This window comes from Apodemus sylvaticus, chromosome 22 (genome assembly GCF_947179515.1).
Source record: "Apodemus sylvaticus chromosome 22, mApoSyl1.1, whole genome shotgun sequence".
NCBI lineage: Eukaryota > Metazoa > Chordata > Mammalia > Rodentia > Muridae > Apodemus > Apodemus sylvaticus.
Genome location: NC_067493.1, coordinates 1,992,103 through 2,007,321, shown reverse-complemented (window position 1 = coordinate 2,007,321; position 15,219 = coordinate 1,992,103). Strand labels below are relative to the sequence as shown.

The following is a 15,219-nucleotide window of genomic DNA, read 5'->3' as shown; positions in this document are numbered from 1 at the left end:
AAAATATCACACAAATGACCTCTCAGTAAAATTCACACAGTTTCTTTTTTCTTCTAAAATGCTATGATCTCAGTTTCCTCTGGCTGCATACTGTCAAAACTCCAATCTTGCAAGTCCTATGAGAACAACTGATTAAGCTCCATGGACAGCTTTCTATGACTTTCATCATCTCAATTCCTGATATATTCCACATTCCTGCCAAAAAGAATAAATTCTGTCCGGCCGCAAAATCAACTATTGATACCATTTGTTTTTGTAATTGTTGTTGTTCTAGCTTGCTACTCTGCTGCCGTGATGGAATCTTTTGAGCAGAAGCATCTCTTTTAATGAACTGTTGTTGTGAAAGGTTTTGTCAGAGAACAGTTCACCACTTTGGGAGCTTAGAGTAGAAACTGAAGCTGCAAACTAAAGATAAAAGCATGGACACACATTGTCTCCTGGCTTGCTGTCCTGCTTGGTCAGTGTCCCATGCTCAGGTAGCTCTCTCATCTAGCCCAGGCCCACTTGATTATGAATATTGTCACCCTCAGGGGAAGAGCCTTCCCACATCAGTCATCAACACTATCTCACACAGACATAGCAACCAGCCATTCTGATGAGGGCACACCCTCAACTGAGGCATCTCCAGATAACTGTAGCTCTGAAATGTTGAAATGTTGGCAGCTTCACTTCTCTCCTATGTGTCCTTGTGGATTGCTAAGATGATCTCTTCCTGCCCACCTCCTTTCCTAGCTCTCAAAATTAGCCTGCATTCCCTCTTTTGAGCACACCCTCCAAACAAGTCAGTCAAGAGACAACATTTAAACAACATCCTATGAAAATCCAGAGGGCAAACTCTAAACCAGGAATAAAGCTCACACCCAAAAAAGTCAAACCCAGAAACTCATTCCTAGACCCGTTATCACCGCAAACCCAGATGGCTAGACACGAACATAGGAATATAATGAATAACAGCCAGGAAAATATTTCACCAAGAAAGCCAAACTATGATTACACAGCAGGTCCTGAGAAAGTAAAAAATGCAAGAGATCTAATGCAAAAGAGGTTCTATGGGGGAAGGGAGAGGAATGAGAACCTGTGGATGGGATAGAGGTGCACAAGAAAACCTGAAGTCAGGCAACAGACGGGGAGCAGGGAACGAGCGATGAAGGGAGAGAAAGAGAATAGAGAGAGTGCATGTGCAGAAAATAGAGACAGAGTACAAATATAGAAAGTTTTACAGGTATATAACGCACAGACGGGAAACAGCAGCAGTTGATTGAGGTAGCTAATGGCTTAAGCATTTCCTAAGTCACTAAGAGCAGGACATTGAAATTGCCTGTGCACTGACAAATATTGAGGCAAGGATCATCCAAAGAACAACAATTGGAAGAGAGAATCACAAGAATTAAAAATGAATAGCAAGCAGGCAGTGGTGGTGCACATCTGTAATCCCAGCACTCTGGGAGGCAGAGGCAAGCAGATTGCTGAGTTAGAGTCCAGCCTGCTCTACAGAGTGAGTTCCAGGACAGCCAGGGCTACACAGAGAAACTCTGTCTTGAAAGAAAAAAAGCCAACAAATCCAAAACAACAACAACAACAACAACAACAACAACAACAACCAAAATATTAATCACAAAAAAAGCGATAAATTTGTAAAAACAAAAATTGAATTCTAAAATTTTCCAGGCACTAAATAGCCAAAAGTTCTGCAACATATGAGAAGGTAAAAACAAAAATGATTGGAGGAAGAGGAAAAAATAACAAGGAGAAGAAGGAGAAGAAGGGAGAGGAGGAAGTAAGAGGAGGAGGAGGAAGAGGTAGAAGAGGAGGAGGAAGAGGTAGAGGAGGAGGAGGAGGTAGAAGAAGAAGAAGAAAAAGAAGAAGTAGTGTAGAAGAAGAAGAAGAAGAAGAAGAAGAAGAAGAAGAAGAAGAAGAAGAAGAAGAAGAAGAAGAAAAACAACAACAACAACAACAGCAGCAGCAGCAACAACTACAAGAAGAAGAAAACAAGAAGAAAAAGAGGGCAAGGGCAAGGGTGAGGGTGGGGGTTGGGGTGATGGCGATCAATCAGTAAAAAGGACAAGAAAATATTTCCAATTAACACTAAATGAGAACATTCCCAAACTAAAGAAGGTGCCTGTTAATTTAAAAGAAGCATCCAAAATACAAAATACTTTGGGAAAAAGTCCCTTTGCCACATAATAATAAAAACACTGAACTTCTAAAGTCAAACAATAAACAAACTACAATAGAAAAAAATAACAAAACTAGAGAACAAAAACAAGTCACATGTGCAAGCAGAGCTGTTCGATTTATACCTGTCTTTTTAATGAATGCTATAAAACACAAAAGGGTTTGCACACGTGCTGCAGAGTCACAGAAACCACACATGTTCCTACAAGAAAGCCACGGGTCTGAATGTTTTGGGCAGATTCAGAATCAGCCATGACAGTGAGGTCACTCAGAGACCACTGGCTGATGTGACAAGTGAGGAGCAGCACAAGGGACCTCACAGATGTGCACATCTGGCTGATGTTTCCCATCCAGCCACAGAGAGGACCCCCCAACCCAACACCCACTGCTCAGCTGCCTGTCCCTACCCATTGTGGGCAGTGATCCTGTGCTCACCATGTCGCGATGTCACAGCTTCCCTGAGGTCCCCTCACAGCACACAACAGCAGAGCTCAGAGCAGGACACGGAGAATCATTCAAGCTGCACAGCAAGGATGAATTTCCCCACCCGCAGGATGGGCAGGAAGTCCTCCTGCACGAGCGGCTTTTCCCTGTGCTGCTCAGCAGCTGCGGGAACTTCCTGGTGAATCAGGGCCCTGGGGGCCGGGCTGTGATGTCATCACTGTGGGACTGCTCTCCTGCCTGCCTGTCGCCTGCCTGTCTCCTGCTGTGGGCGCAGGGTAGAGACCCAGGGCCTCCCTCTACAGAGGGCTGGGGGCGGGGCCGCGCGAGGGGGCGGGGCCGGTGACAGACAGACAAACAGGGCAGTGAGCTTGTTCAGTATTCATGCCTTGGCCTGCTCTCACATGGCGACGCCCCGCCCTCTGGCCCTGGGCCCCGCCCACCTCAGCAGAGCTGAGCTCCCAGGGGAAATAGATGCAGGGATGCTGTGGTCGGGGGCGTGGCCATCAGCTGGGGCTCCTCCCTGTGGGCGTGAACCTGTGGGGGCAGGGTATAGATGTCCTGGTAGGAGGGAAAGGTCGTGGGGTCACGGGGTGAGGGGAAAGGCGGGGGACTGCAGTGTCAGAGATGGAGCAGGCTCAGGGCATCTGCACAGGGTCACAGGCTGACTCAGGCCACACCTGAACCTTCCTGTCACTCTCACCCCGCCCCACCCCTTAGCACCTCTGGGAGCCACGCCCCCACCTGTCACTCTCAGCCCGTGCCCCGCCCCCAGCTTCCATAGACCAGAGTTTAGAAGGTTATAAAAGTTCCATCTCATTCACACTCTGAGAAGAATCATGGGACATTGTGTCTTCCACTGTGTAGTGTAGGGAAGCGCAGTGTCACAGGACACACTGAGCCAGGAGTTGAACATTCTCCCTGTTGTTCATATGCTATTGTGTGCTAGTCACGGTTACAAAATATCTCCAAACTTCCTGTGACTCCTGTCATCTGGGGAACACGTCATTATGCTAAATCCAAAATGCCTGGATTATAAAGATCCAACCCCCGTCCTGTCCAATATGAGTACCTGTGCAGACATTCACTGAGTTATCATGCTGATGTCTTGTCTGATAATCAGTCCCTGGCAGTCAGTGCCATGTGATGAAACATTTCTCTGTTGATGTTTGTTCACACATCATTGAGAAGTTTGAGCACAATTTCATACATTTTTTCTAAAGGCCATGAAAGATTCCACATGGCGTTTCTGAGAGAGTTCTGAGAGAATTGTATCGCTAATGTTATTATGTACCATATATTTTTCATTCATGTCTAGTTGGTATTTGTTTTGAAACAGTTCTGTGTTTCATTACATTGCAACAACACAAATGTATGTCTATGATGCCAATTTATGTGACTTGGTTAGATTCCAATCAGTGCCACCGATGGAGCATTACATTTGATTTATATTTGAACTACATTATTTTTGGCCCATAATATTCACACTGATTTAAATAGAATATTTAACTCCATTTTTGGAATGGTTGCTAAGTCAATGGCTTAAAATAAAATCTTGCTGTGGAGTTTATTGCACTATCTTAGATAATATGAAAATAATTGGCTTCATACTTTTGTTGAATTACGCTTTGACGATTTGAATTTTTTCAGTACTTCTGAAGACCTGTATATTGGGAAGATTGAGTGCCTTGATACTGTGATATTCTGTCCTTGTTGTATATTGTGTGGTAATATCATGTTAAATGAATCGGGAATGTGTATTGAGGCTGACTCTGCACTCCCTTGTGACCCCTATGGAAATTCTTTCTTGGTCTGTGGCAGTCTTTTGGAAGTAATTTGGTGCACATGAGCATTGGACTTGGATCCATACGATACTCATTATAGGCAGAATACAGTTCAAATATAAACATTCTTCAAGGAGCTTGAATTTGATTTTGCCAAGATTGAGAGCTGAGAGTCCATGTTGTTTTCCACAGAGAAATCACCCATGTCCTTGGAAATCAGATCCCTGATCTCTGAGCCCACTGCACCAAGCCAAGTTTCACTCAGCAGCCTGATATCCCAGGAAGACCTCCCTTCTCCTGCCACCTCTCCGCATACCTTCATCTGAAACATAAAGAACTGGAGGTCTGGAAAAAGACATACTAAGGATTCCCATCAGATGACGGCCACACCAGGATCAACAAGGTGCATGCCCTCCCAATACGCACTACAGTAAGAATTTTTATGGACCAACATTTTCAGGAAACCCTTGAAACAACACAATCAGCAAAAGACATGCATACATAATACATAATACCTCCAAAGAAGGCCTACACCGATACTGCAAACCCGGGATAGCAAGAAATATAGGAAAATGACTACAATTCAACCTTGTAAAGATGATAGTGTTCTTTAAATAGAAAAAGTGTCAAAATAGAAGATTATCTTGGAAAAATAATAAAGATAAAATGGTAGACAGGACATATTTATAAAATAAATAAATAAAATTATTTTGTATTTTTACTATTTTATCATTACTATTTTCCAATAAATTCTTCAATTTTAACATTTTTCTATATATTTGTTCAAGTTTCTGAAAAATATTTTACATGTAAAAATTCAGTTTTCTCAGAAATAGTTCCTATTTCCTCTTTCATTATTTTAGAAATAATTTTTATGTCTACAATTTTATTTGTATTATTTTAGATGAAAAGCTTCAATTTTAACAATGTATCTATGTATTCAGTTTTATCAGAAATATTTTCCATCAAAATCTCCAATTTGTTCATAAAATTTTCCATGTGCTTGGTCAAATATTAAACAAATATTTTCTATGTTAAAACCATTTTATCATTATTATTTTCCATCAAATTCTTCAGATTTACATTATTTTTCTCTATCTTTCTTCAGTTTTTCAGAAATATATTCTATGTAAAGCTTCAACTTTGTCAGAAAATATTTCTATTTCCCACTTCAATTTGTTTAGAAATGTTTTTCATGAAAAATTTTAACAATTTTTTATATTTCTTCAATTATGTAGGAAATATTTTTCATCAAATCCTTCCAAGTTATTTCTATGTACTTCCTCAATATTTTGCCATTATTGTTTTCAAAAATCGTATTCAATTTTAACAATATTTCTATATATTTCCTCAATCTTATGAATAATATTTTCCTTGAAAATTTTCAATTTTTTCAGAATATATTTCTAATTAACTCTTTAAGTAGAGTAGAATTCCTTTCTATGTCTATCCTGTTATCTATATCATTTTTCATGGAAATCTTTAATTTGAACACTTTCTATGTATGTGTTCTATTTTATCAGAAATATTTTCCATCATAATATCCAATTATAACAGAAATATTTTCTATGTAATTGGTCAATTACTACAGAAATATTTTGTTTGTTTACAGTTTTGCAAATATTATCTTCCATCAAATTCTTCAAATTTAATATATATTTCTATATATTTCTCCATTTCAGAGATACCATGTAAATCTTCAAATTTATCATAAGCTATTTCTATTTACCAATTCAATTAGTTTAGAGATATTAATTTGTCTATAATTTTATCTCTATAAGTCTTCAATTTTAACACTTTTTTCTATATTCTTCAATTTTATCAGAAATATTTTCCATCAAAACCTTTCATTTTATTAGAATATATTTTATGTGCTTGGTCAATTAGTAAATATGTATTTTATATGTTTACTATTTTACCATTATTTTTTCCTACTAAGTTCAATTTTAACTGTATTTCCTATAAGTTTCTTCTATTTTTTAAGTAATATTTCTACTAAAACATTCAATATTAAAACATTTTTGTATACTTCACAATTTTTTCAGCAATATATTTGAAGGGCATATTCAATTTTATCAGGAAATTCTACTTAACTCTTTCATTAGGTCAGAATATTTTCTATATTTATCATTTTACCTGTATTTTTCATGAAAATCTTCATTTCAACAAATTTTCTATAATTTTTCAATTTTATCAGAAATATTTTCCTTCAAAACATTCAATTTAATCAGAAAATTATTCTATGTGCTTGGTCATTTAGCAGAGATAAATTTGATATTTAGCTTTTCCATTAATATTGTTCAACAAAGGCTATTATTTTAACAAATTTTTCTATATATTTATTCAATTTTATTAGTATATTCCATCAGAATCTCCAATTTTACCAAAATTTTTTTCTATGCATTTGGTCAATTAGTAAGGACATATTTTCTATGTTTACCATTGTGCCATGGTTATTTTCTACTAAATTATTCAACTTTATTACATTTGTCTACATATCATTTCAATTTCATCAGAAATATTTTATTTGAAAATCTTCAATCTTATCAGAAAAAGTTTCTACATACTAAATCATTAAGTTTAGAAATGTGTAATATGTCTACCATTTTATCTATATTATTTTACATGACAATCTTTCATTTCAACACTTTTTTCTTTACTTCTTCAATTTTTTCCAAAAAGGTTTTCCATCAATATCCTCTATTTTATTAGAAAATATGTCTTTGCGCTTGGCAATTAGTAAGGATATATTTTGTATGTTCATTATTTCACCGTAATTATTTTTCAAGAAATTCTTCAATTTTAGCACTTTCTCCTATGTATGTCTTCAATTTTATCAAACAAAGTTTCTACTGACCACTTATTTTAGAAATTTTAGAAATGGAAAATATTTTCCATTACAACCTTCAATATTTTTAGAATTTTTTTCTACTTGCTTTGTCAAATCATTTAAAATGTAAGTAAAGAACATACCTACTAAAATAATTTTAAAAAAGAAATACCTTCTATCAAAATCTAATTATTAGATTTTTTCTATATGCTTGGCTAATTAGCAAAGATATTTTTTTATTTTTACTATTTTACAATTATCGTTTTCCAACAAATTCTACAATTTTAATGCTTGTTGCCATACATTTCTCTAATTTTATCAATATTTTCCATGAAAATCTTCAATTTTATCAGAAAATGATTGTATTTACGACTTTAATTAGTTTAGAAAAGATTAATATATCTACCATATCTATATGGTGTGGTACTATCTATAATACATACTATCTGTAAAATTTTCTTTCAAAATACTCAATCCTATCATTTTTGTATATATTTTCTTCAAATACATTGGAAATATTTCCCATCTAAATGATTCTACTTAACTCTTTAATTTAGATTTTTTTCTTTTTCTAAAAGATTTATTTATTATTTTAAGTAACTACACTGTAGCTGTCTTCAGATACTACAGAAGAGGGCATCAGGTCCTGTTATAGATGGTTGTGAGCCATCAAGTGGTTGTTGGGATTTGAACTCACGACCTTTGGAAGAGTAGTCGGTGCTCTTACCGGCTGAGCCATATCTCCAGCCCGAATGTATTTTTCTGTTTCTACCATTTTAGCTATATTATTTCCTATGAAAATCTATTTTAACAACTTTTTTCTAGAGTTCTTTAATTTTATCAGACATATTTTCCATCAAAACCTTCAGAGTTAATTGAAAATTTTTCTATGCTTGGTCATTTATTAAAAGTAATTCTCCAATGTTTGCTTTTTAACTGTATTATTTTCTAACAAATTCTTCTATTTCAACACTTTCATTATACTTCTTCAATTTTGTCAAAAATAAAATTTTTCCTTGTAAATTTTCAATTTTATCAGAAAATGTTTCTACTTCCTTTTTAATTATACAATATACCATATAATATATACAAGATTACGAATATCTGGCACTCTGACCAAAGAGAACAAAATAGAATAATCTTGTTTTCCTGATCCCTGTCCTCAGGCATCATCTCCAAGCAAGACCGTCCTGAGAACGTCCCTCCCGTCCTGAATCTCCCCATGCTGAAGGTGACCCTGGAACTGCCTTCTAACAAGTTCATGCGGCCAAAGCCTAGGAAGAAAGTGGACATCTCAAGTCTTCTGCTGCCAACGTGATGGGTTGGCTCTTCTCTCCATCCTGACCCAGGTCTCCACAGCTAACACATTTGGAAATAAAGCACAGCACTTTCCCATTGTTCTGACACTGACAAATCTCAATGGCTGAGACCTCTGGCTTTTGAAAGGGAGGTGATCAACATTTGTGTCCCAGGAGAGTCTCCCGGGATGGGCACCTCAGCTTCTGTTCAGTAGAGGAAGAGCATTAACAGGAAGAAAAAGCCTGTTCCCCATGACATAAACAATTCCTTGTCTGAACATTCTAGTGTATCCTGGAGAGCTCTGGGCATCCCCTGTGATGTCACCAGTGATGTCACTACACCCGCTGCTCTCAGGGATTTCAATTAGTCCCTATAGAGTTCACCCATATTTATGTCTGCAAGATGGAGGAGGAGTCTACTTGAGAGTGAGAATGGGGAGCTTAGAGAAATGAGAAAGTGAGGCCAAAGTAAGCTGGCTTCCCATCTCACTGTAAACCAGCAAGGAAAATGTGGTCCTGGGAAAGTCACAGGTAGTCATGGAACAGTGATGTGAAAAATTCCAGGATTAGGCACACTTTATCCAGGCTTTCCAGTAATGCATAAACATACCTGTTTGTTTTGTGTTTTCTTTTTTTGTGTTTTCTTTTCTTTTTCTAGTGTGTCCTTTCTTTGTCAATGTCAGCTCAAAAAAGATGAGGTGACAAAAGTCAGAGAGTTACAAAATCTTCTGCCCAGATTCTCTGGATGTTGATCTTTGAAAAGCCCTGGTTTGTCTGGAACTGTTTGGGGTCCCATTAGATCACTTCCTCCACATTTTACTCTCAGACCTCCATCCAGTCTCAGTAAGTCAGTGATGCTCCATAAATTATGAATCAGTTGTAGGAGAAGACTTAGCTTGGAGATAGATTTTAAGGAAGAGGTGTCTGATAGTAGAAAAACAAATGACTAGAATTGTGGGGCAAGCTGGAGTCCTATTTTATCCTCAAGAAAACTTTACAACCAGATTTCTCTTTGTTCAATCACCTTTATTTTTGATCAGTTTTCGCTGAAGATCTCCAGGCAGCTCTCTTCCTCTCTATGTGCTGCCTGTGACAGTTCTCCAAGCAATTCTCTCTTGCTAATCTGAAAACTTTACCTTGATAGGATTTTTTTTTCTTGCAGCTCATAGGTCCAGTCACTTGTATTGTATATAAATGCAGTAAATAACTTCTGCTCTCTTTTTGATTATCCTACAAATCAGAATCCTGTGAAAGTAGCCCCTTGCTACTTAGGAGACAACAATCATATATTTCCCTTAAACATAGCAAAATAATTTAGAGATCTGCTTGCCACTGTTAAGCACAAATGATAAGCATGCTGTGGGTACCCTTTCTAGAAATTACAACTTCTACAGCACCTGTGACTAACCTTGCTCTATGCCTGGCTGATCTTGAACTCAGTAGTCTGACTGCCTTTTTAAGATTAAAAAAAAAGAAAACTAGATCTCTTTATTTCTCTTCTTACTATGATTCAGAGACGTTGTCACACAGTTCAACTGCATTTGCTACTTTAGTTTTGTGAAGTCCCTTAAACAATTCATATTGTATCCTTATGTTTTCAGGTAGTTGAGAAACTAGCAGTATTCCATGTCATATTTTAAAGAATTTTCCATACCCTAAATGGCTGTCTAGAAAGTCCCAGGCTATACCATTGGCTGAGCAATTTGCCCCCTCTTGCCTCTGGAATCCTGCTAGCTCTGATTATCAGGGAGTCCTTAACATTAACAAGAAGGATATTTCTCAAAGGAAGAATATAAGATATGTGCATTATTATATAAAGAAGATTTATAGCGACACAGCTATCAACACTCCTGGAGGCCCCTGTCTGATGGTTTTATCCCACAGGCAGAAGCCATGTCATTTTTTCTGTAACAAGATCTGCCAGTCAAACCCCTATAGCCCTCCTTGTAAGTAGTCAGTTTTCCGCGATATACTCTCAGAACTTCCATGGCAAAAGATTCTCTTTAACTGTCCCTTTAATTTTCCAGGATTGGACAGACCATTCTCTTGCCACAGACAGACAGACTTGAGACTCCTGTGGGAGAAGCAGGGTCCAGGTACTCAGGTAGGTATGGAGTTGGTGAGTGACAGACAGACACCACACACCAAAATCGGTTTGAATCTGCTGCAACTTTACTTCTGCAAACATCTCAGATATAGACACATGATTTAGGGACTAATGTTTGACTTCATGCCACATTACATCTGGTGATGATCAGAAGTGGGGATTACATGTTTACAACTTGAAACTAAAAAGTACAGAGTAGGAAGGTGTTTTTGAGGGGCGGAGAACCTTTTGTTACGAGATAATGAGTGAATTTTGGAAACGGGAGTTTTATTTTCAGACTTCATGCTAAGTTCAGAGAAATTACAGCTCCTTTTCAACAGAAGATAAGTCCTTGAATTTGAAGATTACCTTGGCACACTGCCATTATTGGGTGAAGAGTACAACTGTCTCTGAGACATTATAATAAATCTTCTTTCTACATACACAGAAAAATTCACTCTCTATTTGAAATATATTGATATAGAAAGCATGTGCTAACACAACTGTGAGTGTTTCCCCACCTTACCATTGAAAAAGATTTGCTGACTAATAACAGTGCTCCATATTGTTTGTCATCTGTTTCCTTTTTTTCTCCCAGGTTTGTTTCTTATATATCATCTGCTGGAAGGGAATTGTATGAAGCTGCAAAGCAAAAATCATGTTTCCTAAAATCCCTATTTAATGTTAAAAGCTTGGCCATCGTTCCACTGATGGGCCAGCTTTATATCACCCATGCAAGTCAAGTAACAGGTTATCCTCCTTGATTTCAGGAAGAAGAAGGGGAAGTGCTTTGAAGAATTCTCAAGCAAGCTATGTAGTCAGGTCATGATGAGTGCAGGATCACTGCCCACAAAGGGGAGGAGAAAGCAGCTGAACAACCCCTCACAGCCTCAGTTGCAATGGTGTGTCCTCCTCCAGTGCTGGGTGGGAGTGCAGATGGATGAGGTTTTTAGAGGACAGGCACAAATGCTATGGGAGTGCAAAACTGACCTGAGATATGTGAAAGATCTGGCCCAGGACTGGAAGCACACTCTAACCTTGAGGAGGGGTAAGACTCACTGGCCAATCAAGGACACCAGGCAAACATGCCAGTCAGACTAAGAGGAGGGTTCTTCCTGGTGCCTTGTTGAAGTTTGTTTTGGCTTAACAGGCTTGAATGGTTCTCTGTGTCCTGCTTTCTGTGCTGCTCTTGGGTGCTGTGTGACGACCTCAGTAAGTTATGTTTTTGAGACATGTTGAGCACAGGGTCCCTGCCCATGATGAGGAGAATGTGGAAGAGCAGTGGAGCTGGGGTGACGGTTCATTCCTGGTGCTGGATGGCAAGCATCAGTCAGATGTAGCCAGATATGGCTACCTGTGAGGTCCCTTGTGCTGCTCCTCACTACCTGCATCAGGCTGTGACCTCTGAAAAACTTGACCAGCAAGGCTGAATCTGCTCAAAGCATTTGAGCCAGACACTTGCTTATAATAATAATACAGGGAAGATGCTAAATGTAGAGAGCTCTATTTCCTCTTAAGTCTACAATTTCTGCTCTTAGCATTCACCACCTATGTATAGGATCCATTTGTTGTTTATTTTTTGGAGCTATTAAAAAGCATCTCATGTGTTGGGTAGAGCTCCAATATGAAATTGAGATACACTAGAGTAGAAATGAAGATGTAAAGGATTTACCAAGCCTAGGAAGTAGTGACAGTATGTAGCATTTAGCTCATGGAGAAGAGCCTTAAATATGCCCCACAGATGAATAGTGTGCTAAGCAGGTCGGTTAGAGACTAGGACGCTGGGGTTCATGCGTTTGCTCACCAGCTTTGTGTAGAAATCTGTCTCCAAACCATGATGGGGATAACTGTAATGTACAACCAGCCAGTATGAACATGATAATAGCAAGAAACTGGTCTACACAAAGCTGCTCACACTGTCATTACAGAGTCACACACACACACACACACACACACACACACACACACAAACAACTAATGTTGTTACTATGACCCTCAGCATGAAGATTTCACATAAAACTTTTATCTTCCAGCACACAATCACAGGACTCTGGGCCCTACCACATGCACACTTGCACATCTATGCTTACTGTTGCCCTTCTCCCAAAACCAAAAGCTAAAAAAAAAAAAAAAAAAAAAAAAAAAAAAAAAAAAAAATGGCCCCGTGCTAGAAGTTCAGAGTTCACTGGCAGATGGATGGGTAAAGAGGGAGTAGCACAGAGACAACATAGCCTCACTCAGCCATAAGACACAGAGGACATTGTGTGGCATTATGTTACATGACATAAGCCAGGCTAATAAAGACACATCATGAATGGGGCAGGGCAGGGCGGGACTCTCGTGACACCACCACGGGAACATAGAGTTGGTCACGGAGCACACGTGACATGAGAGCAAATATGGCAGACGGCTGAGTGGGGGGAGGGGGACGACTAGTGGGAGACACGAGACAGGGTGGGGACCAAGGGTCGCTGAGAGTGACATGCGCGCCCTCCACACCCACTGAGTGATGTTCTTGTGTCTCAGAGACATACGCGCAGTGCATGTGAACGTGGGCCTTGCACACTTCCACAGCAGGTCTGCTATGCACATGTGACAGTTGTGTAGTATAGTGTGTTCATGGGATTCCAGAGTGTGTGCACAGAAAGGCCGCTCACGCTCGTGTTCCCGGGATCCTTTTCTTCTGTGGGGTCGCCCTGCCTGACTTCCGTGGGGTGGTTTCCATCTCATTGTGTTTGATTTTATTAAAAACTTATAAATAAGCAAGGGAGGGGAGGCGCATGCCATTGACACGCACACTTGGAGATCAGAAGCGATTGTGTCTCCTAAGTATTATGTCAGCCTGGTGTATAGAATAAGTTCCAGGGCTATACTATGTATTAAAAAACGAAAACAAAATAAACAAACTCTCTCTCTCTCTCTCTCTCTCTCTCTCTCTCTCTATATATATATATATATATATATATATATATATATATATATATATATATATATTATACACATATATAATTCCATATATATAATTTCATATATTATATATTATATTATATGTTACATATAATTATTATATATGCATATATAATTGTATATTATTATATATAATGTACATCATATTATAAATATTTATATATTATATATCATGTATATAATAATATAAATGTTTATATAAATATAATATAGAATATATTATATATTATGAATTATAGGCAATATATATTATATATGTATATATGTGTAATAATATTATATATGTAATGATATATGTGTGACATATATATATGATATGTGTACATATATGTGTATATATATATATATATATATTTATATATTCATATAGTAATTCATATATGTACATATATGAAATTACTAGTCATTTCTGACAATTTTGACTCCCTCACATATACATGCAGGCAGAACATCAATGCACATAAAATAAAAATAATTTTTAAAAAATGTTTATTTACATTCAGAAGGCCATCTCGTTTATTTTATTAGTAAAAACATTTTTGTTATTAATAAAAGCATTTTCTCAAAGAAAAAGAATGACATGTGTCTTAGTTGAGTTTCACTGTTGTTCACAGACGCCGTGACCGAGGCAACTCCTATAAGGACAGCATTTAATCAGGGCGGCTCACAGGTCAGAGGTCAGTCCATTATATTCAATGCTGGAGCATGACGGCCTCCAGGCAGGCATGGAGCAAGAGGAGGTGAGAGTTCTACATCTTCATCTGAATGCTCATGATGGAGGACTGACTTCCAGGCAGCTAGGGGGAGGGTCTTAACCCACACCCACACTGACACAGCTACTCCAGCAAAGCCGCACCTTCTCCAACAAGGGCACATCCACTCTAATAGGGCCACACCTAATTCAACAAGGACACTCCCACTCAAACAGGGCCACGCCCACTCCAAGAAATCCACACCCAAAGCAACAGGGACATGCCCACTCCAACAAGGCCACTCCCACTCCAACAGGACCACATCTAATCCAAAAGTGCCATGCCCATTCCGACGAGGCCACATCTACTCCAAGAAAGCCTAACTCCAGCAAGTTCAAACCCATTCCAAGAAATCTGTATTCTTTTTGCTGTGAACACTGATGGGAATAAAGGAATAATGTAAGTAATAAAGGAATAATAAATTTATTTATAATTTAGGTGTCCATAGAGCTCCAACTTCAAAAGGCACCATCATTGATCAAAGTCTCAAAAATGATAAAAATCCAATGACCAAAGATTCTTCTGTGATTAAACGTATCATGCAAGAGTAATCCCCTATACTTTCAAAAACAAAAAGAACATTATATACCTTAAAATTCAAAGGATATACTATATCGTTCCTAAAGGTAATAATGAGGAAATATTGGACCTAAGGAAGACCAAAGCCAGCTGAGCAATCTCAAAACTCTGCATCTTCCATGTCCAGTGTCAAAGTGTTCTTCAGATCTACAACTCCTATCTGCTTTGTTCACTGAAGCACAATTCTTTCACTTTGACTGGTTTTCTTCCATTCCTGAGCAGGTATCATATAGTTCTAACATCACAAAAACTTAAGGTACCATAGATAACTTCAATATCACAGCTTCTTCTTCCAATGTCCAGGATC

At 38.0% G+C, this 15,219-nt stretch overlaps 1 pseudogene; it reads right to left on the bottom strand.

Annotated features, from left to right (window-relative positions):
* The window catches only part of LOC127673198 (zinc finger protein 431-like), a 132,110-nt pseudogene that overhangs the window by 8,185 nt on the left and 108,706 nt on the right, over positions 1–15,219 (bottom strand).